This window comes from Triturus cristatus, chromosome 2_2, assembly GCF_964204655.1.
Source record: "Triturus cristatus chromosome 2_2, aTriCri1.1, whole genome shotgun sequence".
NCBI lineage: Eukaryota > Metazoa > Chordata > Amphibia > Caudata > Salamandridae > Triturus > Triturus cristatus.
The window spans coordinates 831,676,267-831,691,249 of record NC_140582.1 but is presented as its reverse complement, the minus strand read 5'-3'; positions in this window follow the sequence as shown (position 1 = coordinate 831,691,249).

Below are 14,983 nucleotides of genomic sequence, written 5' to 3'. Positions count from 1 at the left end.
AAACTAGACACAGCTAACTGACAATATGACTAGAGGACCTGAAACTGCATGTGATAAGCACGGCAGTCATATCACATTTCATTCATAAAAAACACTGACCAATAGTTTAAACATCCTCTTTTGAATTTTAAAACTGCATTTTTACAGGACTGATTGTAAAGTTGCAAGGTACAGTGAACATGGTTATTAATAAACATTGTCTTCATTCAGAAAGTAGTTATCATTATGCGACACACACATTCTAATTAAGAGAGGGCAACGTTGGAAATGTTTTAAGGATTTTCTAAACCTTTGCAAATGTTATAGGATTTTTCAAAAAATCTGAAAAACTCCATACCTTAACTCATTTATAGTAGTATTAAAGTAACAATTCACATGTTTTATGGAAGAATTCTTGCATAAGGCAACATTTTTGTAAAGTTGCAAAACTTTACAAGCTACAGATAATTAATGGTTGGCTCGCAGAGAGAGTAGTCAATGAGCCAGTTCACAAACATATAGTAGTATAGGTCTGTTCACCATTGCATCAAGTCTATTTGCATGGACACTAGTCATTCCTTAATGTATCCTGGAGGATATATACACAAGTATGAGAGGCAACACAAAACTAAATGTACTGTATCAATACAGAATGAAAACTGAGTGCTGAGTCCACACAACAGTTGAGTGTTTTCAGATGTTCTTTATTCCAAAATTCGGTGCAACCATATCCGCAGCCAACGCGTTTCGCCCAAACATGGGCTTCTTCAAGGCTGTTAAGGATCATAAAAATACATTGATTGTAACATTTAACATGTACATAAAAGATCTGCACAAACACGACTTGTGTGATGAAGAAACACCAGAAAGTGCAAGGAAAAAACTAAAGAAAACAAAGGAAGAGCACGAGGCGGCACAGCACGTAGAAGACAGTAAAAACAAAGTAACAGAAAACAAAAATGTGTCTGACGAAAGGAGTTGAAGAAGCTAAGTGAATTGCACCAAGTCCAAAGGATTCATACTAAACCAAGAGAATATTACAACCATAGGTTGGAGATCTAGGCTAAAAACAGTCGCTTACCAAGGTTAATAAAGCGTGAGTACACATCAAAATATTCACAACGTAGTGTGACGAAGGCAGCTGGACCCAATATTGTGTCTGTAATATAAGAAAGCACAATAAATAGTGTCCCAAGGTAGGGAAATACCTATCGGAATTTGTCAAGGCGTGAAAACACAGTAGTGTCAGCTCACCTTGCTGAGTAAGTAGCCAGTGAGCAATGGATGTGCGTCTGGTGTATCATATCAATAGTATTTAATTAAGAAGCTCTGGCATGAATCCTTTGGACTTGGTGCAATTCACTTAGCTTCTTCAACTCCTTTCGTCAGACACATTTTTGTTTTCTGTTACTTTGTTTTTACTGTCTTCTACGTGCTGTGCCGCCTCGTGCTCTTCCTTTGCTTTCTTTAGTTTTTTCCTTGCACTTTCTGGTGTTTCTTCATCACACAAGTCGTGTTTGTGCAGCTCTTTTATGTAAATGTTAAATGTTACAATCAATGTATTTGTATGATCCTTAACATTCTTGAAGAAGCCCATGTTTGGGCGAAACGCGTTGGCTGCGGATATGGTTGCACCGAATTTTGGAATAAAGAACATCTGAAAACACTCAACCGTTGTGTGGACTCAGCACTCAGTTTTCATTCTGTATTGATACAGTACATTTAGTTTTGTGTTGCCTCTCATACTTGTGTATATATGCTATATTTATGGTCATTTAAGCAGCTGGCCATTTGAGGTGGGCAATACTCTCACTACTGCTAAGTGACAGGTCCAGGCTGTGCACTCATGTATAACCTTGCTGCTTTATCTTATAATTGTATCCTGGAGGATAGTGTGCAGGTTTTTTTTTACAGCCAAATTAACAGTAAGTCACAATTAATCTCATATTTTTGTTTGATCTATTGTTATTCTGCAAAATAGTTCACAATAATTTTGTTGTGTTCTGAAGAAGATCCTTAAACCAAATGTATTAAATTCAATAATACATCAAAATTAACAGTCCACTCACCTAAATCATTTAACGTGCAAAATTAGAAAAACAAATGTAGCTTATTCAAATAGCAAGACAAGTTTGGGTTTTGGGAGTTTGAAAATCAAGATTACACAAGGATCCTACCCTGATAACATAAATTAAAAGTCCATTCGCAGTTGTTTGCTCTAGAAAGAATTCTACGTATCACATCTGAGGGTCACTAATGGAAGAGGGTTAGAATTATTATCCTTTTGTCTTTACCTCTGTCTATTGTACCGTTTCTGTTTCTTGAGTGTTTGGAGTCTCACTGATATGGTTAATGGGTTTTGATATGGCTATGCAAATGAGAATCAAATTGGTTCTTTGGCAGGACTGGTTAGTTCTTTTATGCCCCAAGTATTGCTGTGTTTTCTCAAAACCCAGAAGTTTTGTTAGAAAGTGCTCCCCTTGGAAATTCTCTCCAGATCGTGGTCATGCACTTAGTCACTGCGTTTTTTGATTGAATGATTGGCTCGGCTACCAATTTACCATGAAGGCTATGTTACTGTTGGTGTGTTGCAGCTCTGAGTGAAAATACATTCTGGGAACTAGATTTCCAATGCCCTGCGGCCTTGTCCATTATGGATATACACTATCAGAAAGATTCCACAGTGATGGAGTTTAATATTTTTTTGTAACATTTTTATTGCCATTTATCACAAATTTACATGAGCAGATACAGTCATGACTATATTTCTTTTATCCATTTTGTTCACACATCACACAAGTTGTATTCCAGGTCCATCCCACCGAATTCTGTCCCATCATCTACTGTAAACATCTAAGGAGAATTGCTCACATATCATAAACAGTAATATTAAACTTTCCTGTCTAATGCACACTGATAAAATTCTGTTTGCAACAATATTTTTATTTTTATTCAAGCTTCATGTACCTATATGTGTCTGATGGTTCGATTGATCGCAAGTAGGAGCTCCAATGGGGTGCTTTTTTAAACTTAAAGATTAACAAACATTTGTGGGGTGACATGTTATCTTAAAGAATCTGAGAAACACCTATCTAGATGTGCATCACACTAGTCAGGTGGGGATCGGATGAACAGTTCAATCAATAAATTTCAACACCGCTCACTCCGAGTATTATGACATGCAGAGAAGCTCCCAGAGCTGCTCACTGTCCATGCCCCCATCCTGTGTCACCTAGGTCAACCGCGGGCTTCACCACCATAGCCAACTCTTATCTTGTGAGGTGTTCATGTAAGTCATATACAAGTAATTAAACTGTGTGTACTTCAACCATGTATTATGGGAAAACGTTCTGTGGGAAGCTAGTACCCTGCTCCATTCGGGGTCTGAGAGCCCCATCTACAGTACCGTCTCCCAGTGTTCACGATATCTTGTCAAAAGGGTTACGAGTTGCCTCCAACAAACAGCAATATAACCACTTAAACAAGTGACCAGTTGATCCCATGGTTAACAAAGAACGCAACACTGGGTGCATTTTAGGCTCCTCTCTACCTCCGCCCCCCACTAAATGCACGTATCAAGATCTAATATTGGAGGAATAGGCCAGGTGAGAGGCCTGCATCTTACACTAAGTCTTCGAGAGGAATAAGAATATTCTGGTGGTAAAGATCTCCCACTGAATCAAGTCCCACCCCAGTCCTGGCTGTCAACTGTTCAGCTGTAAATATAGAAATTGGATTCCCATGGGGAAATCCAATCAGTGAATGAACCGGAGAATACAAGGGGGTGTCTGCCATCCTAGCCACTCCCGACTCCAACATCGCAAATACGTGACCAGCAATGGCGAGTGAAGCGGGCTGTCCACTGCTGGGTTAAGCAATTTGGCAAGAAACCCACCTCCCTCTCCGTCTGATCTATGTCCTCCAATTGCATCACGTCCAACCACCGTGCAACCCACTGTAGCTGGGAGGCTTAGAAAAATAATTCAAAATGTGTAACTCCTTAGCCTCCCTACCTCACAGGACGTTGTAAGGTTGTTAAGGATACTCTCCGCCTTCCCGTGTCCCAAATAAGATCCCTCAGTAATTAATCTAATTGATGAAACCAGACAATCCAGGATAGTGATCAGGAGAGTGATAAAATATTATAATAAGCACGGGAGCTTAATCACTTTGGATAGGGAGATCCAGGCCATAATAGGTAAACGTAAGGCGCACCAGAAGGGAACACAAGATTTAAGGGACAGGAACGCCCTCCCAAGTTTCCCTCTTAGAGATCCTCAAGCAAGTGATAAACTTGGATCCCTAGGTATCTAAAAGTTAAGCCCAGTTAAGCTCCACCTGAAGTTCCAGGGGGTGGGGGAGAGAAGGGTATATGGGGAACAGATAGGTCTTATTCTTACTGGCTTTTAGGCCTGATACTCGTTCAAAGTTCCCCAGTAGTTCAAGGGCTGTAGCCATGCGCCCACTACTGCATCTGCCAAATAGAACACACGATCATCTGCGTATAAAGAAATATGATTTTGTGGTGATAGGGGCCATTCCTGTCTAGTACCCCGGAAGATTCCGGATTGCTGAGATACGGTCCTGCCTGTTCAAACCCGCACTGTACGGCCTTCATACAGTAGTTTCATCCACTTCAGCCAATCATCTTTAAGTCCCATCTGCCGCATGGTCTCAAACAAATCACACCGTACGGTGTCAAAGGCCTTCTCCAAGTCAATTGACAGAAAGGCCACCCGTGGGAGGGCCTGGACCTCTGGGTGAAATAGTACCGAGTACTATCTCCGCAAGTTAAGAGATGTATTCCGAGAGGGGATAAACCTGTTCTGTTCGGGGTGGATTGAAGTACACATGTGCTGTAGTAAGCGAAGCACCATGATTTTCCTAAGGAGTTTTAAATCCATGTTGAGCATGGAGAGCGGGCGGAAGTCTGTCGTAGAAGCCCCTGTGGTCGTAGTCTTGGGGAGAGGGATCACTACTGCATCACGCAAAGAGTTTGAAAGCCGCCCAATCCGCAAAGATTCCACACAAAAGCAACTGATCTAAGAGCCAGTACCGGGGCATAAGTAGTGTAGAATTCAGCCGGGAGGCCGTCTGGTCCCAGGATCTTCCCAGTAGCCATGATTTTAATGGCAACTTGGACTTTTTATTCTGTCACCAGTCCATTTAGTGCCTCCCTTGCCTGGGGGTCTAGCTTCTGGGGCAGCAACTCTCCCAGAAAGTCACTCTGTTCCCAAATCAGGATTGGGGGCGGTGCACAATGTAAGCACCTGTTATAATCACAGAACAGGGCATTAATTGCTTCTGGATCGTAGACAATGTCTCCACTCTCACCCCTCACCTGCGTAATCGGAGAACCCCAGGATTCCAGCCAAACTAGCCATGCCAACAATCGACCAGGCCTCCCTCTCTTCTCTTGTACTTTCAAGAGGTACCCTCTGAAATGATGGCACAGCAATCTCTATAGGGCCGCACTAAAAAGCGTACACACCTCTCCCAGGCCCCCTTGGTCGTCATCCTCCGTTCCCGTGCATTGCCCAGCTGATGCAATCTATCTTCTAGGGTCTTTAGTGTAGTTCCCGTTGGACACCTATCGAGTGTCCTAGGCAGTGTCCGTTTACCACTATTTTAAACGCCTCCCATTCCACCAGTCCAGTGGATGCTGTCTGCACGTTATCTGAAAAGTAATTGTCGATGGCGTCTTTAAGGTTTCCCTGAAGCAGACATCCTCTAGAGCCTGGGGATTAAGCCGCCATAAGGGGATCAGAGGGTGGGTCCTCAATGTTGTAAACACGAGCAACAAAGGACCGTGATCTGATATTGATAGTGCTAAGTATTCAGTGTGGGGAATGGCATTAACAAGGGTGTACGTGCACAGAAAGCATCTAAACGTGTGTGTGTGTGTAACTGATATATGGGTGAACAGAAATAATAGTCTCTTATGGAGGCATGCTGTGTCCTCCATATATCTTCCAGCCCCCAATGTTCCTTCCAATCCCTCAACCCAGCTGCAGTACGATGGGCCAGAGCCCCCGGCAATGGGGGATGTCAAGCGATCTAATAAAACATCAGACAAGCTGTTAAAATCTCCCGCAAGAAGTAGCTCTACTGTTGCTGAGTCGGCCAAGGGGTCCGAGAATCTATGCAGTAAGGGGAGCAGGTCCTGATAAGAGGAATAGATGCTACCAAGAATAACCTCCCATCCCCACAGCCACCCCTTAACCAGAACATAACAGACTTCTGTATCAATGAGGCTCAAATGGGACACATGCCCTCACCCCTATCAATACCCCAATGGCGGATGCTGAGAAGTAGGTGGCAAATACTTGTCCCCTCCAGCTACTGCGCAATTTCTCCAGTTCACTTTGTATAAGATGTGTCTCCTGCAACAGCGCTATCTGCACTTCCTGCCGTCATAAATCTCAATGATTATTGTGCCGCTCGGTTGCTGTCAGAAACTTTAATGTGAATGTGGTGCAGCCAAAAAAAGCATTCATTGTTGACCTACCCCCCGTCTCATCCCGTCCCTCCAGGAAGGCCCTGCCAGGCCACCCCTGCATAGAAAAGAAACAAATGCAAAATAAAATGTAAAACATCCCTTTACGTGAACTCATGAGTAAACCATTGTTTTGAATCAGAAGACACACACCAGGTGCAGATTCAGCCTTCTAATGGGGGACAGACTACAGTCTAAAGGCAATGTTTCCTACCCCATCCGCATTAGCCTAAGCCCAAAGTAATTGCCCAACAAAGTCAAGATGCTGTGTGAGCAGGCGGGCGCTGTTTCTCTACTCTGTTGTCTAATCAAATAATATAATTTGCGGTCCCTGGAGTTACATTTGTCAACTGGGTGCCGATAGCCTGCAAGGAATCAGATTCAGACTCATCTTTCCCTTTCACAGATGGAGAACCAGTCTCCGATACACTCTTTGACCCCTTCATGATTGTCGCCACTGCCTGGAGGGCGGCAGCTCTTTCCATTTCAGTGTGTGATGGGCTAGGTTTCTTCGCTGGGCCCCTCTGGGGTAATCTCCGAGGACCTTTTCCTCACTGTCCCAACTTGTGAGGGTGCAACTAATTCCCCTGGAGGCCGCATCCCAGCCTTATCGAATTTAATCCACTCCCAGGCTGCTGCAGGATCTTCACAAAAGTGAGTCTTGCCCTCCAACATAATTTGAAGCTGGGCAGGAAACATTAGGGTGTTCTGCTGGCCCTCTTCCCTCAGAGCTCTCTTAACCTCGAAAAAGGAGGTTCTCTTCCTTTGCACTTCCCCCATGTAATCAGGGAATATGGAGACTTTACTGTTGTTAACTATAAAGGGACCTGCAGTTCTCGGACTCTGTGAGCTTGTTCAAGAGCATAGTAGGCAGAGAGATCCTCCAGGGCCACCACCGACTTGAGCCAGTGTTCCAGGTAGGCAATCAGGTCTGTGGTCTCCACCCCTTTAGGTAGCCCAACCACTCTAATATTATTACGCCTATTCGGTCCTTCAGCATTCTCTGCTCTGTGTTCAAGCTCACAGACTCTTATCTACAAGTTCTGTGACCTGGAGAGACGTTGTTCACTGCGCAGGGGGAGGTCGGCAAGTGAAGACTGCTGCATTGACTCTTTCTGCAAGCTTATGGTGCTCCGGCCACAGCAGCCCCAGCCCCACAGATACCGTGCTAATATCTTGATGCAGGGGGGCTTTAGTGTCTGCAATGGCCATAAGTATTTTAGGTAACTGTTGCTGCACTGGGTCGCACGAGGACCTAGGTTCCTGCCTTTGTGCATCTAGAGTCTCCTCCGGTCCAGGAGGTGCATCTGCGGGCCGTGCAATAGTCTTGCCCATCTCCACTAGAGAAGCTGTCAATGAGATTTGTAATTAGTTTCCCTATCCTGGTGCTCGTGTGGACACTGGGAACACAATACTTGGCAGTCTTGTTCGAGTAAGATCTTGAGAGAGCAGCTAGCACCACCAGGCAGCACAGGGTGTCTTCAGGAGTTTAGTCCAGTACCCCTATCTCTCTACTCCTCCACAATGCACCATCACCTCACATCACGCGCCAAGTATGCAGGGCTCCCGCAGTGTATGGGCATTACCAATAAACAGCTCTTGTTAATCAGGCAGCCACCCACGCCTCTCCACTTCCTCCACCTCATGTCATCATCCGCCACCACACCCTGGCAACACAGCACTGCCACAGGGCATGCGCCCATCCCAATTAGCAGCCCCATTTCAGCAACAGCCAGGGACGCCAAGACACTTCACCATTGCCCAATCTTGGGGGTTGTTAGGCCTCTTAGGCTTGACCGAGGCCTCAACCAGTGCAGCACGAAATGAAAGGCAGGACCAAGCAAGGGACCTTCCTAGCAGCTAACCACAGCGGGCAGTATTCCGGTCCCCGAGCCTTCTCCTTCACTGGGGCTGGGGGGTCTCTTCGACCCCCTTCTCTTGGAACCCCGTGTCCAGGTCGCCTAGGATATATAAGTGTGGTCCGTGCCTGTCCAACCTCTCCGTCTTTGTTGCAGCCACAAATAAGGGAATTCAGCATGTCAGCACTCTCCACTAGAGGAGGGAGGGAGTCTTCTCCTAACTGTATGCAGTTCTTTGTCCGCTACCCGACCCCGCTTTGTCTTGCACATTTCATCTGCTGGGCGCGCTCCGCGTTCTGTCTTGGGCCAGAGCAGAGCCTCTCCTGGGGCAATAAGCACATCCTCAGGCCAAAGTGGGGTAAAAGCCTGCTTTATTGGACAGGTAAGCATTGTCAATCAATACATATTTATATACAATTCAGGCCTCACTAATACATATTCAAAACTATCACCCGCACCCGTAAACAATTTCCCACAACAAACTTCACCAACTTTGTTCTACCTAATCCTCCTCCCCAACCCCCATCTATATTTCCTGCCTACCTCTTGCCTCCAACCTCGTTCCCCGGTTTCCCTCTGTCCGAAGCTATTCCTAATGCCCCCAACTCTTCCTGCCTGTCTTGACCTCCTCCAATTCTGCCACCTGTCCAAGCGACAACCACCAAATTCTCGAACTTTCTGCCTAATACTACCATTGTAGCATGAAACCTCTTCTAAGGGTGGGTGGGCGGGACTAAAAATAATGTCCCTACCTCACCGCGCTCTGAATTAAGTGCGCAACTGCAATTTTGCGCTCCAGATTGCTCGCGCTATGGCTGCCAGCCAATCAGGACTGCTTACCGTCCTGGACTCTGCAAAATGCCCGAAGCAGCCTGCGGGTGGACAATCTACGAATGCCACCGCCAGGAGCCCTCATCTGGCAATAAGCACATCCTCAGGCCAAAGTGGGGATAAAGGCCACTTTTATTGGACAGGTAAGCATTTTCAATCAATAAATATGTATATACAATTCAGGCCTCACTAATACATATTCAAAACTATCACCCCCCGCCCGTATACAATTTCCCACAACAAACTTCCCCAACTTTGTTCTGCCTAATCCTCCTCCCCAACCCCTATCTACATCTTCTACCTACCTCTTGCCTCCACCCTTGATCCCCTGTTTCCCTCTGTCCGAAGCTATTCCTAATGCCCCCAACTTTTCCTGCCTGTCTTGACCTCCTCCAATTCTGCCACCAGGAAAAACCCTGACCCAGGAGTTTTTCCTGTCCCCCCCCCCCCCCATTGGTTTATACAAAAAACACCACTGTCGCCAAACAGGTGAAATCTTTATTCTTTCATGTATTCAACTTTTTCCCAAAATACACACTGCCGCTAAACAGGTGAAATATATTCTTCCTTTATATATACAAACAATCTCCCATTATTCTAAACAACAGGAATTAGCAGGTAATGAACATGCACTAGTAAGGTATGACTGTTGAATGACCAAATGATAATGAAGAGGGGGGGGCAAAGGTGGGAGATTGAGTGGATTGGAAGTAGGGAGGGGGGTAGGGGGAGGAGTACGGAAAAATGTGTTAAGGATAGTGTTGAAAATTGTTTAACCATTGATATGAACAAAAGGCTGTCGCTTCAACAACTTATTGTCAACACCATGCTTTTACTTGTAAAATTTTTGTAATTATCTCTTTTATATTTAAAATGTAAATTTAATTGCCAATAAAGGACATATGTACCCCATCATGCCGAAAAAATCGGTAGTCTTCTTTTGTAATTTTGCTATGTGCTAACCAATAAAATCCATTAATTGAACAAAAACGGTGTAGTTCTCTGTTCACTTTTCTTCTCGCTCTTTCAACTGCAGTGAATCTCTCTGCCCCCCTCCAGACTCTGCGTGGCATCAATACCGTCAAAACTAATTTTGATTTGGTCCAGTTCTTTGCTAAAAGCTCTAAATCGGCCTTCATTTCTATGAGTAACCCCAAACCTGATAACTGCACCAAGTCATTCTGTGGTGATGTCACACAGTCAGTGGACTTAGTCAGAACAGGGCCAAAGCTGACATTCCAGATGACATAGTGCAATTCCACTGTCTGAGCAGTGACAGTTGTTTTTACTTTGCCTTGGTCTGCTTTTGGGACGGCTCTCTTTGCTACTGAATAAACCTCACTGGAAGAACTCAAGCTGTGTGTCACTATCATTTCACTGGCGACAGAAGATGGGATTCTATTTAATCCAGTGACATTGTGTGACCATTCTTTTATCTGAAATTGGACTGAAGGTATTTCCAACTCGCACCCCTTCAACATCACTGTGAGTACATTTTTTTTTATTATTGATTTATTTGAGCATCTTGTCAAGGCAATCGTCTACAAGAAATAAGAGAGCCGTGCCCTTTTCACCTGTCTTGAGGTTCACTACGCATCATTAAATTGCCTAATGCATGACATACTACGTGAAGGAAAGTGTATTATCATCTTTTTTTAAATTCTGTGGCTCAGAAACGAAAAGTAACGGAAGCGAGATCTCAAATTTTCAAGTTGCCAATCATTATTACGCTAAACTTGCATTGTTGTGACTGAACTGGTAACTTTGCACGAGCCTAACATTCCTCTCACCTCTCGAGACTTGGTGCGTGCTCCTCCTCTCACGAGCTTGTTGTTCCGTGCGCGCTGCGCTTGTGGTGACGTTGGTGCTCATCATTGTCTCACGGCAGACAATACATCAACGAGAAGATTCTTCATGACTTGCTCAGCTTCAGTGACGTCAGACGCGGCTGGAACAGATCAGTCTATTAGCTTCCGCGCACATCATCACACGCAGCACCTCTTTGTGGAACGCACAGCTGGAACGCATCAATGTCTCCTTACTGAAACATTTCCATCATCTGAAAATTTCACGCTGACACGCTCAGCATTTGCGTGTCAATCCTTTTTTTTCTTTATCATCAATTTCGCTGACACGCACAGCATTCAGCCTCACAAATTATTTTGTTTGTTTTATTTTTTATTGAAATTACATTGCATCAACAAACCAAGGCAACTCTGCCACCTTGTGGTTAAAAAAAAAGCAAAAGTGAAAACTCACAAGATTAAAACACAGTCTCAAGTGTTATATTTGCACTGTGCATTTCAAGAGTCGTTTTTTTTACGTTTCCTAACAAAATCATAATTTTCATCTGTTTTCACTGTACATTCAGAGAAATGTTGGTTTTGTTTTTCTTCTGTGTATTACAACGCCCAACTTTCTCAATTTCTGGTCTTAGGCAGAAGCAGTGAATTTCCAGATATTTTTTTTTTCTTATTGCTTCTTCTTCTTTCTTCGCTCTTTTTCTTTCTTCTTTTCAATTATTTTTATCAAGAATTTACAATCATGCAAAGTGTTACTGCACCAGCGCCTTTCCTACAAGAAACAGGAGATCCAGTTCTAGAGAGGAAATTATGATTCAGATCTTTCAAAGCGTACCTAGGCGCAATTGATGGTCTGAGATACAGACCTGAAAGGAAAAAGAACTTAATGTATTATCATCTAGGGGTTGAAGGACAAAACGTCTTTGATCATTTACCTCCGTTTGTCCCACCTGAAGGTGAAGACCCTGACGAGTTTGAAATAGCAGTAGCACAGTTGGACAAGCATTTTACTAAAACAAAAAACATTGTAGTGCATAGATATAAATTCTTATGAGGGTACAAAAGTCAGATGAAAGCATCAACACCTTTATTACAGCTTTAAAAGTTTTAGCTTCCCAATGCGAGTTCGAGAACTTTACTTCTCAACTAATAAGAGATCAATTGGTTGCATGTTGCTACTGTAAAAAAGTCCAAGACAGACTACTTACATGCAAAGATCCCTCTCTAGATAAAGCAGTTGACATTGCAAAAAGTATAGAAAACTCTATTGATGACGCAAAACAACTCGAATCTGCTTTATCTAATTCTTCAATTTCAGGTGCTATTTCAACAAAACATCCTGAATCTTCTTCCGTGAAATCATATATTCCCACTCAAGAAAATGCTTTCAGAGGCAATACTTTTTATGATTACACCAGAAGACCGGGCACTTCTAGAGGTGGAAGAGCATTTATGCAGAATAGACAATCAAATTCTAGAATGTATTGTTATAGATGTGGTTCATCTTTACATGTCTCATCTTTTAAAAATAGTCCAGCGATCAACCAACAATGTGGGCAATATGGCAAAATGGGGCATTTTGCGAAAGTTTGTTTGAGTAGTAGAAAGAGAAATGTTAGATGTGTTATTAACGAATTTGACAACTTTCATGATGAAGATGTTACCAATTAGGAATATGTTGTGGTAGTCATAAACTGTCATGAAAAAGAGCTACAACACATTCCTGATCCTGAAATTGATGTCACAATAGAAATGAACAAAATTCAACTTTTAGTCGATACAGGGGCTCGGACCACGATTGTGTCGCAAGAAAAGTATCAAAAGTTATGGTCAGGGGGGAGGAGCCTAGCGCGCAACCAAGATGGCCGCGTAGGTGCGAGGCTCCCGAGGACCTCCGCAACCTACGATTATCCTGAAATTATCCTGCCCTGGATGAGGGGACTATGTTGGTGAACCTGAGCTGAGGTGGCACCCGTTTCCCGCTTCCGAATCGGACCTCGGACACCGGAGTGAGCACCGATTGAGGTTTGCAGCCTTCCCCTCGCCGGACCCCGGATTTGCGCTGTGGGGTGATCCAGTGACAAAGTGAACAACAGCGGCAGGCAGGGCCTGGCGACTCGCGTACCCCGCACTTTCGCTTTCGCACCCCCTTGCCGTCTCTGCGAGGTTGGGTCGCGGAGCTCTTGGTGTTGGTGTGGCCTTGCTGGGAGACCCTGCCTGCCTGCAGGCTGTGATCCACCCCGCTGCTCTGAGGTGGCCCCCCCCGGAGCTCGTGGCCCTGCTTTCCTGCCCTACACGACGTGGCTGGTGCGACTGGGAGACTGGTGGCCATGGCCACGAAACAAGATGGAGACCGGGCAAAGATCAAATCGACCCGGCGTGGCGCCGTCCATCAGGCCAACAGTATGGACCGCTATACCCTCCAGAAGGGATCTCCCGATGGACCGCGCAAGTCCCCTGAGAGCCCTCCTGATGCCCCAGACCTGCCCGCAGATCTGACACTGCGAGATGTCATGGGCGCCATTGCCGAGATGAAGGCCTCGGTGGGCCAGCGGTTCGATACACTGGCGCAGAAGATCGACTCGGTCCTCGTGGATGTTGGCCTGGTGAGGGCCGATCTTTCCAAAACCAACGACCGAGTAGATTCTTTGGCCCACACCGCATCGGGCCTTACGACAGATGTGGCGGCCTTACAAACAGAGGTGCGCCGGCTTAGTCAGGTGAGTGCGCTTATGGATCGACGCCTGGAGGACTCCGAGAGTCGGGCACGGAGGAACAACATCCGCATCATCGGGGTGCCCGAGGGACGCGAGGAGGCGGCGGCGGATCTCTTTGCGTAAACTCTTCACTGTGGAGAGGGCCCACAGGGTTCCCGGGGGAAGGCCGAAGGTCGGAGCCCCTCCGAGACCGCTCATTGCCCGGATTTTCAATTTTCGGGACAGAGACGCTATCCTGCAATCCTCCAGACTGCATGGACCGGTCAAGTTTGACAATATGGAGGTAAATTTTTACCCTGATTTCACCCCAGCGGTCCAGAAGCAGAGACTGAGCTTCCTAGGCGTCAAACGCCGTCTTCGGGACCTAAACCTCAAATACACCATGCTCTTCCCAGCCAAGCTGCGAGTGGAGGTGGATGGTCGCACGCACTTCTTTGATCGTCCCGAAGCGGCCGGGGACTGGCTGGATACTCTGTCCGGGGACCGTGATCGGGGGGGGCGGCGGGGGGAGACGGCACGCTGGATCGGGACTGAGGGTTTAATATTGGGCCTCACTCTGGACGAAAATGATGCCACTTTCGATTCTGCGTCAGTCTTTGTAAGTTCCCCTCCTATGGAGGTTGTGTTGGGTCTATTGGGGGTTCTCCCTCCTCCTCTAGGGGGTCTAGTTAGTTTAACTATATATGGGGCGACAGGCACACTGCACGTTGGGGGGGCTGTTCGGGCTCATGCAGGGGTGCAGGGAGGGGGGAGTTCTGTTGGGGTGGGTGGGTAGGGATGGGGTGTTGTTCGTTTTTATCACAAGGCAAACGTATTTTTGTGTTAGTTCTAAAGTGCTCTCCGGGGGACGAATGATGGCTTCTGTATATGATGGGGGGTAGGGAATTAACTTTGTTGTCTTGGAATGTGAATGGACTGGGGGACAGGATCAAACGAGGTGTGGTCCTGCAGTTTTTGAAGCGAATCTCGCCCGATGTAGTCTTTCTGCAGGAGACACACCTCATTGGCAACTCCTTCTGCGCCATGAATCGGCGTGGCTATCGCCTAGTGGCCCACTCGGGCTTCACGTCTGGCTCAAGGGGTGTGGGCATCATGGTGAAGAACTCGCTCCCGTTGGAGATTGATGAGGTGCTCCACGATGACAGGGGACGTTACACGTGGTTGTCTTTGTGTCAGTATACATCCCACCGGGGCTGCAGTCGACCACCTTTGCAGACCTGGGGCGCCTTCTCCTTGGCCTTCCGGGGGGGCTTTTAGTTGTGGGGGGGGATTTCAATGCGGTGGTATTTGGGACTGTGG